The 20,787-nt window shown below is 40.8% G+C and overlaps 1 long non-coding RNA gene across 2 annotated transcripts; it reads left to right on the forward strand.

Annotated features, from left to right (window-relative positions):
- Positions 1-1,462: 1,462 nt before the first annotated feature.
- On the forward strand, positions 1,463-18,800 carry LOC122879259. Of its 2 annotated transcripts, XR_006378666.1 has the most exons (3): positions 1,463-1,722; positions 2,400-2,503; positions 3,348-18,800. It is a non-coding gene; the product is annotated as an uncharacterized LOC122879259 (long non-coding RNA). The 2 variants fall into 2 exon arrangements; XR_006378665.1 differs by lacking the exon at positions 1,463-1,722 and having other exon boundaries at positions 1,730-2,503.
- The last annotated feature ends 1,987 nt before the right edge of the window (positions 18,801-20,787 follow it).

Raw genomic sequence — 20,787 nt, forward strand, 5'->3', positions numbered from 1 at the left:
TGGAAATGAATAAAGTACCATACCATAAAATAACACCCTAAATTGAATGGCTTTTTTAAAATCACATAATGGTAAGCATTTGCATTTGTTTCCAGTTGCATAAACTAGTACTAGTACAGTTTATTTCTAGTGCTCTCCAGAGTCAGAAAAATAAAAGACAGTGACTGGACATAAGCAGCATTAAAACAGCTGCATGAGATATAAATTGGGTTTTAAGATGAATGTTAAAAGCAAAGACCTGCCCTGATGCTAAATGGAGGGCTGTTTCAGAGGTGTACAACAAAAGCTCGATCACCCTTAGTTTTTTAACCTGGACTTGGGAAAAGACCCAAACTGGCAGACCTGAGGGGCCTCTAAGGCCAATAAAGGGGGAGATGTTTGGTTATATACTGCAGCGCTAGACCACGCAGGGCCTTACATGTGAACTTGACTCATGACTGTTAGAAAATAGACAAACCTACTAGAATATAATTGAACAGAATAGAATAGAATTGTGTGTTTCCTTATCTGAATTGAGTGTCTGAAGATAAATAGTGTCATATGTTGGTGTGACACACAAGCTTATGAAGTGTTGACTGGCGTCATTACCTGCAGTAACAGTAAGTTGACACATTTCATTACTTCAACTATTTAAGATTATTCAATTTCATTATATTCAATTTCATCTGCGGCCTGCTGGTGTAGAAAAGTTCCTAACACTTCACATATAATACCTTCCAACACCTAATAGGTCAGAGGATGAAACGCCTCCCATGGGCGGATGTAATACCATTGGTCACGATATCTAGAGCCCGCCTTATTTCTCACAGACATCTCCGTCGTCATTGGCCTATGTACCTGATCGTCATCGTGCGTACACAGTGGGCGTCAGCAGGGATTTTTCCGGTTCGCGTCTGATTGGTCGGTTGTGGGTGTTGACGTCACGGCCCTGCCAGCTGATCGGAGTGAGAAGCCGGTTTGAAGAGAGGAGTTGGACCGGAGAGAGAGACCGGGGAGGGAGCCCCGAGGAGCAGCGAGCAGCACGGGGTGGGACCGGCCAACCGGATACTCAGATTGAACCTTTTTTACATTTCTTTTTTTAGAGGTTTAAACGTTAACACCGGAGTGCATGAGACACACAAAGCGACAGTCTTGTCAGGGTGAACTTGTGGGCTTCGCGTCTCGTCGAAACCTCTGGAGCTGTCAGGGGGAAAAAAGATTGAGAGTTAAGGTGTGGCTGAGGGTTTCTGTAAGGCTTCTACACTGAAAAATGTTAGAAAACCGACTGTTTCTACTCGAGAGTGTCCAGTCAGGGCTGAGACTCTTATATGTACCAATGGCTTTAAAGAATCTGTTAAGTCATTTTCATCAAGGAAGATATTACATAACAAATGTATTGCCATCTTGATGTGCGCACCTTTTGGCTTATATCCCTCGCAGTAGCCTAGATTAATTGGACTATTACGCAGTTAAGAAGTAAGTAGAGTATTTTTTATTTTATTTTTTTGCTGCTTAGCAGGTCGTTTTGGTTTCATAAGTCTGTGAAATGTAACGGACGTGGCAACTTTACAGTAGCCAGCCCTGCCGAATGCCACAGGCAAACTGGGCGTGGGGGAAACAGTCCGAACAGAGCCTAATAATCCTCAAATCTCATCCAAGCACGGCACAAATTGCGCATATTTGACATATTATAACCTCACTGATAAGTGCCTCGGCGGAGCCAGTGGATTTACCTGAACCAAAGTAAGTGCGACTGCCAAATACGTTTTGCAAACTTTTTAGCGTAGGTGACATTTAAAGGCCTCAGGAGAAGGCGTGCTACGGTGTTACCTCAAAGGCATTTTATCAGGTTTTATCATTTTATTAAGATGTAGTGTCAGTCTAAACAGAAGAAACGGAATGATTTGGTACTGAAGGTGGTGTGTCGGTCGCCTGAGGCCTATATAAAATCTTTATGTTCTGTATTTGTCTATGATACAGTCCGAGAATATGACTAGAATGCAATGGTCGGGTGTGTCTTTACCAAAGCATACGTTTGGGCTTTGAATGAATCTGAATCCAGCAGGGAAGGAGCGGAATATAAGAGTTGGGTGTATATTACAGTAGTCTGCTCGACTTGTCAAAGAATATCGAGGAGTCATTCCTGCGTTTATACCACACTAACTCATAATTGAGTGCACGGGCAGACTGACCCTGTATAGTCTAATTAAGATAAGCTTTAAGTCGAGAGGAAAGCACATAGAGTGAATTCCTCAAGGCCCCACCCTTTGTAGCGCAACATGGATGTGGAGAGTTGCCCCCACCTCTTCCTCCTCCTCCTCCTCCTCCTCCTCCTCCTCCTCTTCTCTTTCTCTCTGTCTCTCCCTCCGCGTCATTCATTTCCCCTTTCAAGCTTGTCTTATGCTGTTTTTCCCCATCAGTATCTCCAGGTGCCTACAGTAGATCTTCTTGTCTTTTAACCAACTTTCGATCATGGCATCAGGATCTACCTCCAGGAATCTACAGAGGTGTTAAATTGGTAGAGGTAAGTCGAGGTTGTATTTGAGTCAACCTGTGGAATGCTTACAGCTCTATTGTAACAGTATAATATTATATATATATATATATATATATATATATATATCTACTTCACCAATGACAACTAAGTAGTGTATCCATGTGACATTGGTGGATATTGTAGTTTTTATAGCTCAAAGCTTTTTCTATTTGCCTGTTTTGTTTTGTTTTTTGCTTGCCTTTTTTACTGGCACCCTGGTTGTTGCACTGTGCTCATCAAGTTCAGACAGTGTATGTACTCTGCCCCCCATTTTCTATGAATTCTAGTGGCAGGGATTATGTAATTTATAGGAAGTGTTGAAGCTTTGCTTATGTAATCTCAATTTAAAGATTTCAACATTACGAAAGGCAATGGGTTAAAATATGACAACTTATCAAATTTCACATTCCAAAGCTCAAAGTCTTTGGTAGAAAACCGCATTGAGTCTGGTTGTAACTCAATAAGGACTGGCTGCTGAGCTGCAACTCCCCGTCTTCACATTCTGTTTAGCAACCAGTGGCTTTTTCCACCTGCATCCCATCTGTGTCAGCCAAATGACAGCTCAGACCTTGTCATCTCTGATCTTTGCAAGGCATAAAAGCTCCTGATGGAGAACATGACCTTGTACAAATCACAGCCATTTCTGTTGCCCGATGACTTGCCTTTTTTTCCCCCTGGATTGTAGTTCTAAGGGATTCATAAGAGGCTCCCACTGCTGCTTATTTTCCAAGGGCCTGCCCGGTACTGACAGGGTTACTTGTTTAAATTGCAAAAATAATAATGTCCTTTTTTTCCCTCCATTCCTCCTCCAATTCTACATGATGCCTCAAAGAAAATGCACTTTTCGGGCTGGGGATGCTCTGGAAACGCTTGTTAGTTGCACAGGGCTCACTTCAGCTTCCCAAACTGCCTACCCTTTATCTCAAGAGTGCCCGGCCTGCTGTAATCACCCCCTCTTAGGGTATGAATAGTGAATTATACATGATGCTGCAGGCTGTACAGAGTCCGGGACACTAGACACATCTGGATTATCAGGATGCCACCATTTGAACACCCAGGCCCTGGATTGTTTGTTTTTTTTTTGTTTGTTTTTTTTTTAAGAGAATTAACCTCTGCGGTAATAATGTTGGAGTCCCAGCACATGTCCCACCCACCCACCCTCCATGTAGGAAGTGCTGTTTTGGGACTAGTTTCACATACAGGAGTGTGATAATGTATTTACAAGGCCTCATTGACTTTGGTTACAATGACACATTATGAGTGTTAAAAAACTGGTATGCAAAAAGGATGTGAAATAGTTAGTTATTGTTAGAACTGTCATAGTGAACTTAGAGAGATTCTAACTGCATGAAATCTGATCCAGGCACATAAATGTCACAATTTTTAAGTAAAAAAGGATCTGAATCTGCAGCCTCAGCTACATTCATGCGACTCAATGGTAACTACTGTTGATTTGTGAAGAATTTAATGACTTTATGAATCCTCGGTTGAATTGCTGTTCAGATGACATCTTTATCCACCACTACTGACATTTTGCTGTTACGCACTGTACAGTATAGTGTACCACTCTGTACCATTAAGAAGTTACCCCCCTATTGGCTCTTTTCCACCCCCTTTCTCTCCTTCCCGCTTTGTCATCTTATTCATGTGTTTGCTTTGTCTGGGCTCCAATTGTTTAGCCACACTGGACTGACCTATGTACATACATATGTGTGTGTTAGTGGTTAGCCAGCACAGTCGTTATCTCTGCGTGACTAGATGTGATTAATACAGCCGTCCAGCAATGACGTCCATTGCGCCACTCCCCAGACAGAGACACACACAGAAAGGGCATGTATGAGGGGAGAAAGATTGGAATCTGATTTTGGAATATGATTTTTTCTGAGTTTGTGCTAGCGATTTTGTGACCCTGTGCCCTGTAATAGAGTCAAATGTCAAGTCTTCCTGTAAGTCGTTATTTTGAGTGCATATGAATGCATCTATCTTTGTGTGTGTGTGTGTGTGTGTGTGTGTGTGTGTTTGAGTATTTGCCATATTTCATGCAAATGTGTGTATATTTGTGGGTGGGCAGATTGGAAAGGGTTTAGCCTGACAGACAGGCCTTTTACTTAACTGTCCAAAATAACCGCAGAAAGATCTGGAACCGTTTTGCCCCGCCAGAGTTACTGACATTGATCAATTTTTTTTTTAAAGTGTCATTTGATGAGTCCCTCCTCCTCTGCTAACTTGGGCTTATGAATGACCAACACATCAAGTGACTTGGTGCAACTGAGCGGGACTGAACATTGACTGTTATTGATGGCCAATCAAAGAGGGGAGGATCTGCGGTGGAAATGCGGTAGCTGCAGTGAGGTTGCACATTTTTATAGCCACACCCAGACAGCCTCAGAGAGCTAACTTTGACTAGCTTAGGCAAATTTTTTACACGCTTTAGGATGAATACCACGTTGGTTTTCTGAATGCGAGAAATAAAAGAAAAATGTTACTTCTAATATCTGTATATAGTTGATTCGAGTTGAAAGAGGTTAACGAGTATAACAATTAGAAGTGGGTTGAAAGGATGTGTGACTGTGTCTGGTTTAGACAACCAAAGCTCCTTGTCAGGTGTTGTAGGTGTGTGTGTGTGTGTGTATGGTCTCCTCTGATGGAGAGACAGATGTAGTCTCTGTCTGTGCTTGCATGTACGCACATGCTCAGGACAGGGGTGTGTGGGTGTGTGCAGCATGGTGAGATATAGTAGTTGGTGATGCAGCGCTAACAGTATTCCAACTGTGTCCCAGACTATATTGTAACTTCCTCATATGGAGAGAGATTGTCACCACTCCACAGCAGGGCTGCGTGTGGTTTACCAGACCAGCCCATACTCATATGTACAGCACATGTTGCACTGTGTGTGCCTGCCCACTGGAAAAGATCTCTCTAACAACAAAAGAATAGTTTTATCGGCTAAATACAGGCATAATGAGTTAACCTGTGCTAGTTTGGTAGAGTGATCCTGGCCTGTTTTGTCTGCGGCTCGGCCTCAGATTCCTCAGAAGAGAGCTAAATGAAACATCATTGTAGGCTCTGGTTGGACCTTTAGTTCTGAGTTTGTGAGGCTTAATAAGGTCTAGCCTCATGCAGGCACAGGCTGAGCTAAGTGTTGAGATTATTTTAGGCAGGCTGGAGCAATGCCGTAGCACGCTCAGCTTTGGGCTGATCTCTGCAGGACCAGCGGTGAGGAGCGGTGGGCCTCTCGGCAGACCGGCTGGAATGTGGACCATATGTAGCAGGCATTCCAGGAATGTAACTCGGCCTTGCTGAACTGACCAACCTAAAGACACAGAGAGAGCGGAGCAGGATAAAGAGGAGAGAAAGGTGATAAAATGAAGGTAGAGCAAGGAAGAGGATATTAAAGGACAAAATAGATCACAGAGGTGAAAGAGAGATGGGGGAAAATGAAAGGAAGGCAGAAGAAGAGAGCTTAACGAAGCTCATGAAAGATGAGTGTAGGAATGATGGGGGAGAAGGGGAGACGACTGATGGGCAATGGACGGGCTAAAGGGAGAAAGTAGTAAAGAAAGGTAGCTACATATTCCAAACACTCTGGTACAAATAATTTATTAGGTTGAAGTTTACTTGACCAAGTCTTCATCTTCATCAGGGTGCTGCAGACAGAAAGATTTGTGATGAGTATAAGATGGCTTCTTTAGTGTGGACTACACTGGTGTTATTCAGTATACTAACTACACTTGTGTTGCACCGTCTTGTACTGTTATACTTGCCATGATGTCTTTCCGTATGCAGTATACTGATGAAGAATGAGCTTCAGTCAATTGACAGGGAATTAATTCAATTCAATACAATTCTGCTTATCGATTTTTTGTTTAAGTAATTTAATTGAGGAAAAAAGTCAAATATTTGCTGGTTTCTGCTTCTCAAATGAGTGGATTACCGTTATAGGTATTTTTTTTTTTCAGCATTTTATAAACTAAAAGATTTTTAAAATTAAACAATAGACAGATTAACCAATTAACATCCAAAAAGCTGCTGCAATTGTTAGCTTGTGACTACATTATTTAAGTACTTGTAATGCATATGAACTAAAGAAAGAAACACAGGAGGATACAAAAATATTAACTAGCTGGTGTGCTTTAACACAGTGACACAGCTTTGTTTAATTCTTTGACATAACTTTTAATTTTAACCTCTTTGCATGCATTATTACTCTTTATGAGATGACAGGAAAAAATGACCAGAAAACCAGGGAACTTCAGGACATGAGTAACTTAAAATAAAGACCATTTAAACTCAAGACGTAAGAAGTAAGATGGTTTTACTTGAGTAAATGCATCAGTAATTACCTCAATCTAGTCATGTGGTAACCTACTCAATTAGCACAGGCTTTATTTAATAATTAAAGCTGTTGGATACTAACATCATGTCGTATCTAATGTATTCACTAAACACTTGTACAGTGTAATAGAGGATATTTTATAAGATGTGACTTCTGTGGATGAAATGTGGAATTGTATTATTATGTGTGTCAGACCACAGTGTTCTTCCAGCTCAGTAACTCAGGGTGAATGTCTCTGTCTCATCTCTGTTAGCTTAGCACACTGTGCTCTCAGGCCATCTGGGTACAGCTGGGGCCAGAACGGCAGGAAACACACTCACTCACAGATACACACTTTTAGTCTAACATACCCCGGCCATGCCCCCTACACACACATACACACCCTGTTCAGTGGAGTGTGATGGCAGTTAACCTCCACTTGCCACAGTTTTTCATTGACCAACCAAACTGTCATCAGCTCATCATTTCATCTTCTGTCAGTGCAATAGATTCTTTTTAATCCTTTTCAATCTAATTAGAAATTTAGCTCATAAAACCAGGAACCAATAAACTAAATTACGACCTCTGCATTGTGGTACCCACCCAGATTAGCGTGGTAACCCTTTTATGGGTGCTGATCTGCAGCTAGAGACGACAGCATGAAGTAAATTTTTGTCTCCACACAAATGTTAAAGGCAGTGGTCAAATCAACTTAATATGGTTGGCTGAGTAAATTATAAGGTAAACTGTCTGGTGCAAAGACATTAATCACAGCAACATTTTTATTGATAGATGTAGAAAGGACTTAAAATAGGGTAACTTTCACTTTCTTAAACCAAGGTGAGTGTTTGGCTTTGGCATATTACTCCTCTTTGACCCTTTCCTCTGTTGAGTCACCCTAAGTTTGGAGTGGACCTCAAAAAAGAGAGCAGCAGGACAGAAGCCATGAATACCCTTGCCTGAAACAAAGACCACTTCATATCATCAAAAATAAATACAATTTTCTGAAATAAAATATTAAAACAACTATAACCAACATTTCTGTATTAACAAAAGGTTCACATGACAAATTGTACCTGAAAGGGGTTTGGTTTTAAGCCCCACAATTTTACTTTTGTGGTTCACTTTCACTGCTCATAGTGTCATTTTTGGCCGCATTTCAGTAAAAAATAAACTATGAACCAACTACACTACCTGCTCAGCACCAAACAGCAGACAGACACAGTTAGCCATTAGCTGGTGGATGTGGAGGAGCATTTAGCAGCTAAAGAGATATTTCCCTCTGGAGTTGGTGGGGACCAAAAAACGAGCTAAAAGTGAGTGAATATTAGACTTACATTCGTAAGGTGGATCCAAACACGACTCCAAATGAATGATAATGTTCCTCCATATCTGCTGGATGTGTTACTACGAAACTATTTGCAACAACAAGTGCGTCATATCAACTGAAAGGTGATAATTTTTTTCTGAGTGGGCAAAAAAATCAGTTAATGCAGGTTTAACCTTCAGGGGAAAAGAGCAAAGAGCAGAAGTGCTATTTAACAAAGCAAATACCATATATCTGATGAGTGTGATTAATGTTTCAGCCATCATCATAGCTAAATTGGTCTGGAAATGATCTTGGCAAAAAAAAATCTTGTGGGAAACCCTGGAAACCACACACGTAAAGACAGATGAGGGAGTGGAGGACTTTTTTTCTTCAGCTGGAACAGGCACCTCACAGAGCAAACTTGTATTGGGACACCAGTATGTTTCACATGTTCATAAAATCATAGTTTTATTATTTCTTATTAATCTTTTGTGAAGAAAATGACATTGGTCAGAAAGGAGATGGTCTATGGCATGTTTCAGCCATCTGTGTCTTTTTTCTCCTTCTCTTGAGGGAGGATAGGTGGGGTGAAGGGATGATGCTGAGGAGATTCTCTGGGATTCGTACCACGCATGGGCAGCTGCAACTTCATTTGCCCTACAGGCATTTCCAGTCTTTCAGCACTTTTAGCCTAACTAAACTGCTAGTAAGAGGGGGAGGATGACAAAGGATATATATATATATATATATATATATGAGAGAGAGAGAGAGAGAGAGAATATTTGTGGGGCCTACAGGGGCATATAGGAAGAGCAAGGGATGGACACAAATGAGAGAGACAATGTATTCTTTGACACACTTCTTCCCAGTGGTAGGAAGGGAGATGACAGCCAGATGAAGCACACAAATCTTTTCTTTATGTTGGGCCCCTTTACCCAGTGTTCACACCCCTACTTCCACTCCTATGTTTCTGTATCTCACTGTCTCCAGAGCTTTCTTTCTCCATCCTGTTCAGTTATATTTTCCAAAGGATGATTTGATCTCTCTCACTGTGTGTGTGTGTGTGTGTAGAAAATTTGACACTCTCTGTGTCCTTCACAGGGAGCTTGCATCAGACACACACACACACGTCCGCAGTTTCAGAGTCATGCTGCGTCATTGTCTGTGCATCTGTGCATGGTGGGAACACCAGGACCAGGTTGTCTGCTTCTCACTTCATGACATCACTGAGGCAGATAGCACCACATCTCCCTCTCTTCCTACACAAACACACACCATGCATTCCTGGCTCCAGATGCTCAGTATAAAAACCTGTTAGACGCTGTGCAGGACTTTACTGGAAGGGTCATTTCCTCTTCCTTTTCCCACCTGCTGACTTCCTGCCAATTGACATCACCTTTTCCTTAAGCAAATACCATCATGCACATGAAGGAAGTGCATTAGCAAGCTGTGCTCAATGGATCAAAGGGGCCTGCAAAATTTCTCACGTGTGTGGATAATGACTGGTATAATTGCTGTCAGGTTGTTCTATTTGAATGTGTATTTTTGGAGCAGAAATGCCTTGTTGAGATACAAGTTTTTTGTGTGTGTATGTGGCGCTGAGTCACTTGTTTATGCCATGTTTCATGGGCCCCACCCTTACTGCTGTCTTTCTCTGTATCCCTCTCCTTCACCCCCAACCCTCCAGCTTCGACCCTCAAATTAGAAGAAAACCTCTTATTACTGCACTTTGGGACATTACTGGATGTTTCCTACCAGGGGAACAGCTGTGCTAGACAAAACCTCTTATGAGGAACAGCCTTTTTACGGGGCGTCAGTCCACGTTTAAAGAATGCCTTATTCCTGTTTTCTACCACTGGAAGTTGTTCTTCCACTTCCAGCTGTAACCGGTTTCATTTAGAATCATTTATTCATATCCAAATAAAAAGCAGCCGTGAGCACAAATAGAGATTATACAATATAGATGCACGGGGCTCCTGCACATGTATGTGCACTCACACACACACTCCCTCATACTGTAATTCACATGGCGTGAGTGTGTTGTGAGAGCTGGTGGCGCTTCTGTAAAACAGGGCGTGGACTCCCCACCCCCATCTCCCATTGCATGCATACATTTGCTCGCTCACGTACCTCATGCATACACATTATCGCTCTATCAGGGTCTCAGTCAATTCCAGCTTGTACCCCCTATCTTCATCATTTTGAGAAGCAAGCAGTACAAGTGATGAACCTACTCTGACAGAGTGCTAGTGTTAGCATGCCTCTCCACCAGAATTACTCTTCAGCAATGTTTGCTTGTGTGTCTGTGTTTGTGTGTATGAATATGTCTCTTGAAATTGATTCCCCTTCTTCTCACTAATCCCATTCAAGGCTGTAGGAGGAAAGCACCAGCAAATATATTGATCCACTCTTGACTTGAAAGCAATTTGTCATGGCCTTGGGTAAAGGATTATGGGGGTTGGGTGTGCACATATGATCGAGTGCAGACCAGCTGAAATTGGGACAATGGCACACAACGCTATCAGTGTAAACATGATAGTGTCCAAACATGTGCACATACTGATGTGCAATCCGAGGATTGCAAAAGTATAGAATTTTAATAATCACACTAGTTGTCCACTTGCAAGAAGCATAATTTAAAGTTTAATGTGGCCATTAATTGTTTATACAATCTCAAAGTAAGATTAATACAAACATGGATCTTTGATGACAAGTGAATGCAAATGACACAGTTGATTGAACAAGTGCTGCACGGTTTCCAGTGTGATCAGAAGTGAAGAATAAATCAGAGTGATATTTAACTGTAAATGAGCTGGTTATCAGAACCAAAACACTCGCATTGATGGTCATGTCTTTGTGCAGCATATGTGACCAATCTTGCAGAATGCTGAAGCAAAAGAAGCATTTTTATAGATTGAGCTGAAGGTGGCTTGATAGAGAAATTATTTTTAGATATTCATTTACATAATCTATTTTACTGGTAAAGTCATTATTGATGCTATAGATTATAGGCAAATTCTAAAACAAATCCCAGTGAACGCATTTTGGATTATTTTTATAGCCTACATTGACGTTTATAATTTTTGCTAGGCAATAAATGGTAGCTTTCTTTAAAAACAGCAAGTGTTTTGGGACTTGTCGTTGTATTAATACAAGTTCCCATGTACATTATGGGTGGGAAAACCTAATGCCAGAGAACTGGATCCCTACAAATACAACAAATTCATTTTATGTATTAATAGTTTTTTCTGTTATAATGGAGATCAGTTTGATACGTGACAAACTGAACTTGGATATGTGCGATTGTTATGCTGTTATTGATCTAACTACTCTGGGGTGTGCCGTAAGGTTGCTATAATAACACTAGCATTGGCTGTTCTGCCAAGCTCGCGGTTTTCAAGGGAAAATATTTTAGATTACTGCGATACTAAAAAAGACAAGGGCTGGGTGATACTCCTTGTGAAATAGATATTGTTGAGGCCTTTGGAAGACAGATAAGAGGCTTGCCAGAATATGTTGCAAAGCTGCTCTCATCCTCATAACACAGCAAGCACATATGTAAGATTATCCTGCCCATATAGAAAACGACTACAGTATGCTCAACTGTAGTATTAGCCCATACAGCATGCAATCTAGCTTAAATCTTGTGTGTATCCCCATGTTAGCTTTTTGCTTTCTCATGCTGCAGGAGAAGCTGATATTACCACTTATTCCCATGACACTGAAACTGAGTCAAAATACGGACTAGATGCATTTTTTGCAATCGATTTTTTTTTTGGATAAGAAATGGCATTCTTGGAATGATTCATGGGGCTTCCCATTCTTTCGTGTTGGCCAAGTCATTCCCTGCACAGCCCTCTGGGATATATTGTTATTGGCAAGCGTTCATAGATTTAATCCATTCTCCATTCTCTATGGGGGTTTTTTTTAATCATACTTCAGCACTTAGATATCAGTCAAATTTACTGAGAAAGATCATTACAGCTCAAACCAAACCGGCGGCCGCCACGTAACAAGCTAGGTTGCACTGGAAACAAATGAGGTTGTTCCCAATCCCCAAGAGGAAGCGCTCTCTGTGTGAAGTCAAATCACTTTCTGTATGAAGGTATATTGATACGTGTTGTTTTGCAAAGTGTCAGTAGGTCGTACTTTATGTTTCACAGTGACTTTGCATTTTAGAACACTTTGGTTAAAGTGTTACTTTAGTCAAACCTCACTTCAGTTTTAACATTTGCCCTCATCCTAACCCCAAGTTAACCACCACCTCATCCCCATCACCACTAAACACACCGTTTGGCCTAGTTTTTGTTTGTGTTTCAGAGGTTTGTCTTTACTTTTGGAGCTTAACAGATATTTAGTTAATCTGGTTCCTGAGCAGCCACTGTGCTGCCTTAGGAAAAGCTGAACACCTGAAATACAAACATATATGGGAAGTTTCTCTGTGCATGTGCAACCTAAGAATAATGACTCCATTTGGGGACAGTAGGCCTTGTTCTCAATGACTTAAGTTATTGCTTGCGCACTGCCAACTGTGCTTGAATCACTCATACACACATACACTGTGTGCTTCTTGTGTGTTTCTCTGTTTGTGCATACACACTCCGAGGAGCCATTTTCAGCCTGTTGCTTAGGCTGGCTGTAATTGTCCTGGGAATCGTCAGCTCTGTGTAATAAATCACTCCTCTGGTACACTGTGTTCTCCACTCTGGGATGGCCTCTGTGTGCGTGAAGTGTGCATGCTTAACATATCATGAGCAGAGGAAGAACATAGCTAAGAAATAATAGGGGTTGAAATTACATTTAGAGGGAAAAAACTGCAGCCTTCTGTCACAACAAGCTTTTTAATTCGCCAGAGGCACAACTGAATTTTTTATGCTATGTGAAAAACCAACCAATGGATGTAATTGGTTTATAATCAAGATGTAAATTAATTTCATATAGTCAATATGAAAATAATTACAATTAACACATAATACACAGAGCAGGGATAAGCTTATAACCTGGTAATGACAAAAGGTGTCAAAATGTGTGAAAGTGTGTGTGTGTGTGTGTGTGTGTGTGTGTGTGTGTGTTTCTCAGTCGAAAATAGACTCTCATCATCTTACCCTCTGGAGTGTCACATTTCTAGCTAATGCTACAACTTTACTCAGATTCTTCCGTGTGCAGCAGATATTTCTACTAGCTTGGGTTAGCGAGCAATTTGACTCTAAATATTAAGCTTCTTTGGTTGCACAACATGTTTTGAGCTGAACAGACAAGTTGCCAGATTGTGCTATTTGGCCAGAGGCAGGCTTGTTGTTCATCCTGTGTCATATTGGGGTTGTTACATGGTCACCAGTTTGTTTTATTGTAGCAGTACTGATCTCTGACCTTGTTATGGTTTGCTGTTCTCTTTTCACCATCCTTTTCTGTCTCTTCTTTTATCTGTTCACCTCTCTCTCCGTAAAAATGTCATCTTCTTCTCAGTTTAAATACAATCTGTCGAACACCAGAAGAAACTTATCTCCTCACTGGTAACAAAGGCCAATGGAGCTTTCGGGTGCTTCTTTACAAATCTACTCACAAAGGAGGAGCCTTTGCCCTGGATCTCATCTCCAGTATTACACACCCACAATGGATCCCTCTGGATTTAGTACAAGATCAAGCTCATTCATAATACTTGTCTCAGTGGAAGTAGACCATTCGGTCACATCGAGAGGGTGTGTTTGTGTGTGTGTCTCTGCAGTCCAGAGCTTTCCACTGTTGTTCAGAGCAGCGTGGGGTTCGTTGAGTTTCCAGGGGTTGCTGGGTTCGCAGTGCTGCTGAGAGCTAGTTTGCCCAAAGTCCTGTCCTTGAACTGTGAAAGAATATGCTGCTAGGGAAAGGCTTTTCAGACTGACTGACTGCAATAGTTGAAGTCAGGCCAGCTGAATGGAAGCCAGGCAAGACAAATCCTGGGCTACTCGTAAGTATTACACAGTGGCCAGCGGAAAGGGAATGTTAAAGTGGCACATCACATAAAGGGTTTTCTTGTCACTTTTGATTTCTAACACTCAATTGGGCCATGGTTAAACCTTCAAAACTATTTCATAGCAAAGAAGATGATGGACCAGATTGGCCCTGTGTAGTTACTCTTAAGGGCTTCATCCTTCTACCAAAATTTATTAAACTGACATTCACTGGGATGGAAATTTGTGGGGTTTTCTCAAGGTGAAATAACAAAATACTTGACGTGTCAGTGAAGCAGTCACACACCCAAGGGAGTGGAAGTGTCTAAACTGCAAGGAAAATTCCTTCATTCAGGCCCGTATGGCTGCTGAAAACTGAACTGCCCCACAGGACAAGAGCTGTTTTCTATCAGGAGGTCCGGGCTGTAACCAGAGGCCAAGCTATATAGCTAGCAAAGACTTCTGTATTCAATTATAGCAAAAACAGAGGGAATGTTAAAACAGTAGGCTGGCATGTGTGATGCAGGCTAGCCTCCACGCCGTTATGCACACGCAGCTAGTTTGTTTCTACGCGCACACACATTTAAACACATTGTAAACCGCAGTATTCACAAATAATGACGAAAGAATGTAATAAAGTTTTTCCTCTCTGGTATCTTTTCTTTCTAGCTCCTCACCTCTCTCCCACAACAAGTTCCCTTTAAAGCCAGCCCAGAAAGGAGTATGTGTGTGTGTGTGTGTGTGCGTGTGTGTGTGCGCGTGTGTGCGCGTGTGTGCGCGCGCGTGTGTGTGTGTGTGTGTGTGTGTGTGCCAAGCGGCAACCATCATAGCCAAAAGCTGAAGCCAATGTGGAAGCGCCTTAAGATGGAGCACATATAATGGTTGCTAGATGCTGTTTCCAAAAAATCTCCAACTGCAAATTTTCTCTGATAAGTCATTAATTTTTGTCAGAAGAACTTATGGCCTCAACAACTTATTTAACTCGCTAATTTGTGCCTTGATGGTGATTTTGAAAATGACTGTTTCATTAGGGACGTATTAAGACTTTAACAGGAGTATGATTAGGAATGTGTTTGCTTCATTGCCTATTAGCCTCAGTTACCATCACAGATGGCAGCAAGCAGCAAATTGAGATCGACGCTTCAAAATGTCACTTTCAGGATTGTCCATATTTTTCTTCAGGTTATGGTATGTATAGGGTGCATGTTGGGTATAGGGTGCTCGTTGGCTGACCTACAGCAGTTCTTCACTGGCAAGCTTTATGTCCTCATGTACCAGCTAAAGCTGCCAGCTGAAGAACTGTTGTGGTCGGCCCTTTCCTGCACTGAAGACCCATCCATTCCCAGGAATGACATGAGGGTGATCTTGGAATTAAATCCAGCCTCTGATCATCATATAAAATAATAAGCATAGTCCGTCACTGCATGAAAACCCTGTTACTTATGCGGCATGTTCATGTGTTGAGATTCATACCATGACACCTGCTGTATCATGTAACAAAAGCATTGCGTCATGGGACTGTGAACTCTGTCTCTGTCATTTTGGGTTAGTTTTCATGATAGCTGCGCAGTTTAGTGGTTATTTTTAATGATATGTTATCATAATGTTGCTCTACAGTGTTGGCACAATTGTAAGTTTCACCTGGCTTGCATCATCCCAAAAACATGTTTTAGTCGAGTATCAGCAGTCACATTCAAAAGGCTTGACATATGACTCCTCATTAAAATTTAAAGGAGAAACAAACATCTGAAATGGATTTTTAACAATTCAAGATTTTCCAGTGAAATTTAACTTGAAGATAGCCTTTCAATGATAAACACAAACGTCTGAAGGAGTTTAGAAGCTGTCCACTAATGCTGGGAGCTCAGTAGATCAGCAATCACAGTCAAAGCTAATAAACTTGAAGGCTAAAAATCATTCTCTTAATGTCTATATTGATAGTATTTTTGATACTAATACATTTTTAGAAAAATCCAATTAGTGGTGACAGTGGATAGTAGTCATGCCTGTCATCAACATGCTTCTGCTTTTATTCCTCTGTGTCATAAAAGACATATAACATTTCTCTTCTGTAACAACCCTGAGTGTCATGCAGAAGAGCACAGTCAGCCTCAGCAGTCATAAATCGAACTTCAAGCGAGGGGGCAATGCCCAGAGCAGGCTATGAGAGCGAACGTGTCCCTTTAAAAGCTACCAGCCGGAGTCGAACAGAGGGAAGGAATGTTCTGGGGCCTTAACAAAACCAGATGCCCCGGCTTACTCTCCCTTGCACACATGCTCTCTGTTGCCTTCTCTCACTCCTCGAGATCTTAACACCGCAGATGGAACAAGAACTGGGCAGCCTCCCTCCTCAGCCTGCCTGAAGTTCATCGTCTTCTTTTTCGACTACCTTTTAACGTGGTCTGGCTCCTAGCTCCCTGTCTGTGTCCCAATCTCCTTATCTTCTTGTCTGCTCCTCTTTACCTCTCTGTCCTTATGCTTGGCAGACCTCTTCCTCATCCCCCTCCACCCCCACAATCCTCCATCACTCCAGTGACACGCACACACACACACACGGGAAACACCAACACGGGATTATTCCACGCTCCTGTACATCCTCTTCAGGTAGCACTGCCAGTGCCTGCATTAATGCACCATGAAAGTGCATATAGGGGTCACACCTTGACCTTGTGTGTTGTGTAGGTTTCAGGTCAGTGACTCGCCTGCCTGATCCACTCCCAGGGAATCGGCCTGTGAGTTAATTATGAGATTGTGGAAGGAGGGATGCATGAGGCTTGGAGAAGAAGCACCTGCAGTAAGATGAATCTACCTGACCCTGATTAACAGGATGGGGCCATTTTGCTTTCTGGTAGCATATATTTGAATTTGTGTGTGTGCGTGTGTGCGCGCGCATCCACCCCTCTCTTCCTCCCTCTTTCCAGATGTGCCACACCCGTGCTGTAAGACCTGGGTGGCCTGTACCTGTGTCTGTGCCAGCTGCTGTGCCAGCTGTGCAGGGTGAGCAAGCAGAACAGCATCACAGAACGAGGTGAACAGACAGCTGCTGCAAACAGAGATGGAGGAGCATCATCAAAGGAGGACTGAGTCAACCTACACGCCATCAATCATAATATATTCAGTATTAGCTCAGTTATTTTACAGCATAACACTTATTATTAAGTCGAAAGCATTTAAAATTGGAAGTAAAGCAGTATAATTTCTTTTGTACATATGTTGCAGTCACACACTATAAGAAAGCTCTTATTATTACAAAAAATGTTTTTGCAGGCTTTAATCTCTCCTAGCTGTTGAGGGGCTGCTTGAACTCAGTAAGAGATAAGAAAGCCAGAAAGAGGTTGAGAAAAAAGTACTTGCTATAATTTTTTTCACATCTGTAAAGACAAAAAGAAATAATTTTGAAAGTAAGTAGCCAACTTTTCACTAGATTGTTGTTCATTTTAAATGGTTATGACAACATTATGTCCATGCTGTTGTCTTACGTTTTTTTTTCAACCTGAAAATTGTTTTTTCTTTTAACTTTAACCTGCAACTCCAAGCAACTCCAAAGTCAATTGAAGTGTGAATATAAGTGGGGATTTCACTTAGATTTAAGTCTTACATAAGTAAATTATGTCTTTATTTCCAAAAACAAACCATTTAATATTTTTATCTGCAGTGCTATCAAATACCAAAAGTCAGAGTTTTGCGTTGACACAGAAGACTCAGTGAGACAGTTTTTCTTACAAGGATAGGGTTGCCGGTGCCCTTTGGAATATGTCATACCAGTCACATATTTACACAGCATGTATAGACATCAGGCTGCTGACTTTGACCCCTAGATTAACTTCATCTGTTCAAGTTCCTCTGACCCTCACAGAGAAGGTCACAGAAATTTCCAACAGTCTTTTCAGGAAGATAAATCTACTCTCTATCTGCTGTAGAGACATTCTCCCTCCGGACATCTATATAAGAGCTGATCTATGTTCCTTATCTCTTGCCTTCAATGTAATGGCTAATGGAGTGATAGGCAACCCAGCTGTGATAGGCGATGGGTTTTAGCTTTGAAATAGAAAGTCAAAGAACAAAGCGCTAATGGACAAGTTGCACATATCCTAGATTTTCAGATAAGTTTTAGATTAGTGTGTGTGTGTGTGTGTGCGTGTGTGTGTGTGTGTGTGTGTGTGTGTGTGTGTGTGTGCAGGAATGAATAAATTGCAAATGAGCTGAGAGTTTTTTTAAACTGAAGTATTCTCTGGTGTGGTGTCTGCTGCACAGCCCTTGTTCACCTCTTAAGTCAAAGCAGGAAGAAGCTCCAAGGCCAGGTCTGAAGAGGTTTACAAACCTCTCCTAAATTCTTCCCTGTGGGTAAAATCATGTGAAAGCTGCTTAGGCAGATTATCCCTGCCTCGACGACAGCTGGCAGTGAGATCCTTGGGAGTGCACCTGACTCAATACTGGTGGTGACGCAACCGCAGCCTGTGGCGTGCGTGCTCCCACAATCCTCCGTGACCTTTAGCCCTGGAGGGAAAAGTGTATCTTGTGGTCCAAGGAAAGCAGGACCTCAATCTGCAGATATCACACACACACACACACACATACACACATCACATTAATGCACTAATCAACATACAATCTGATTACACAAAATGTAGAAATGTTTAATCTATTACAAATGACTCATGATAATCAATCAAGTGGAATGTGTTTTAAGCAAATTGTTGTTATTGTGTAATCATCAATAAATATTGAAATACTATGTGATTGTGAGTGGTGCCTAACTTAAGTTTAATCTTAAATTTTACTAAACACGTATTTTGCTTATATATTTCTTGTATTATTAAATAACATTATTGGAACGAGGTATCAATTAGTGGATTTCGTATTTGGTTCTGGTTTTAGTTTACTGACAACCTTCTAATATATTTACCTGTCAAGGATAGGACGATAGTTTCCTGGACTTATTTCCATCATTGTCCCTGGTGTTTACGTAGTCTTTCATCAAGACGGAAACAGGCATTCATCGTCTGTCAAGACATTGATATAGAAAACATAGATTAGAAAATAACAAAGCAATCAATAACAAAAGCAATCAATCAAATCCTTTTTTTTTAAGTATCAACGACACCCAAATATATACCTGGGCTGCTCCTGCTGATAAATAGCCTTATTTGGTGTCGTCATCAGGTTTCCCCTGATGTTAACTAATCCTGCAGATCTGTAGTGGTGCATGGTGATAAAGTTTACAAAAGAGTAGACGCTACTGTTCCACTCAAAAAAGGATTTACTTAACTCGTTTTTTAATGCGAGAGACAAAATCAAATGTGATTATGGGAGTATGTATTAAAGGTGGAATGTAATACTCTCCAGCTCTCAGCTGCTGTCACTTTTGATGGTATAAGAATATCATCGTATGGTGAGCCAACTATACTGTATTTTGTCCTTCACGTAGTATGTTATAAGATATGAAAAGTCTGGATTTATCTGTGGCAGATGCTTTAGGGCATTTAAAATCTGGTGAATAGAATTTTGTCCATGTGTGCTTAAATCTGTCAGGAACCAGCAATTTGGATTTAAATTTTTCTAAATTAGGTGTAGGCATAAGTAAAAGAATGGTCTCCTTCCACTTATATTTTAATGAGGTCCCAGGGTGTAATGTCACCTCATGAAAACAAAATGCATGACTATCACACTCAGTTTTATTAAAAATGAAGGGACTTCAGTTTCAGTGTTTCACGCAGGAACCAAGAAAAAAATATCACTGGCAGAGCAATGGTTTGCTGAAGGGAGAAATACTTCTTCTCTTCAGCTGATACAGACATACAGCACTATGGTGCTTGGAGCCGTTGAAATACTCTTCATTCTCGAAAAACTAGAATTTCAGGGGCCATTACACAACCCACAGAGCTAAATATAACAAAATGCACTGTCTAGACAACAGCTGTAGTCTTTGATTTGAAAACTAAATAATATATATATTTTCTACTGTGAAACACATGAAGTAAAAACAGAGACTTGCAAAGAAGAATCACTGTCTCATTCCTGGTAAGTAAGTGTAGCAATAGAAGAGACATAACTGGGTGCCAGCTAAAATGCTTAAATGTATGGAGTCCAGGTTAATTTTGGTAAATTTTCAGCACAAACTCAGCTACACCTGGAAGTCTGACTTATCTTCTTGTTAATTAAACAAAGTAGAAAGCTGTGAGGAACTCAAAACACAAGAAAAGTGACACAGGCGCCCATAAACATTTACAAATCTTTAGTGATAATCACTCCAAATATTAATTTTAGAACAGTTCAAGGTTGTAAAAAAAATATCATTTCAATATTTATACACGCAAATACAACAAAAAGATGTAAGAAATAAAACTATAATGCAACCTCTTTACACGTAAAGTGATTTTTCAGTGAAAGTCTATGTACATCTGTAAATCACTGAAAATATGAGTAATTTTCAGTTTGAGATACTGTGTGAAAGCCATACATGATATATAAATAAAGTCAGTGGTGGAAATTAACTAAGTACATTTACTCATACAATACTGTACTTAAATACTCTTTTGAGATACTTGTACATTACTACTACTATTACTACTTTACTATTTGGAAGCCAACATTGTACTTTTGACCCCGCTACATTCATTTTAAAGCTTTAGTTACTTTACTTTGCAGATTCAGATTAGTAGTGCAAAATATAATCAACAAATAAACAATGACATATTTATTAATGTGTTAAGATAAAACT

Source organism: Siniperca chuatsi, linkage group LG7 (assembly GCF_020085105.1).
Source record: "Siniperca chuatsi isolate FFG_IHB_CAS linkage group LG7, ASM2008510v1, whole genome shotgun sequence".
Classification (NCBI taxonomy): Eukaryota; Metazoa; Chordata; class Actinopteri; order Centrarchiformes; family Sinipercidae; genus Siniperca; species Siniperca chuatsi.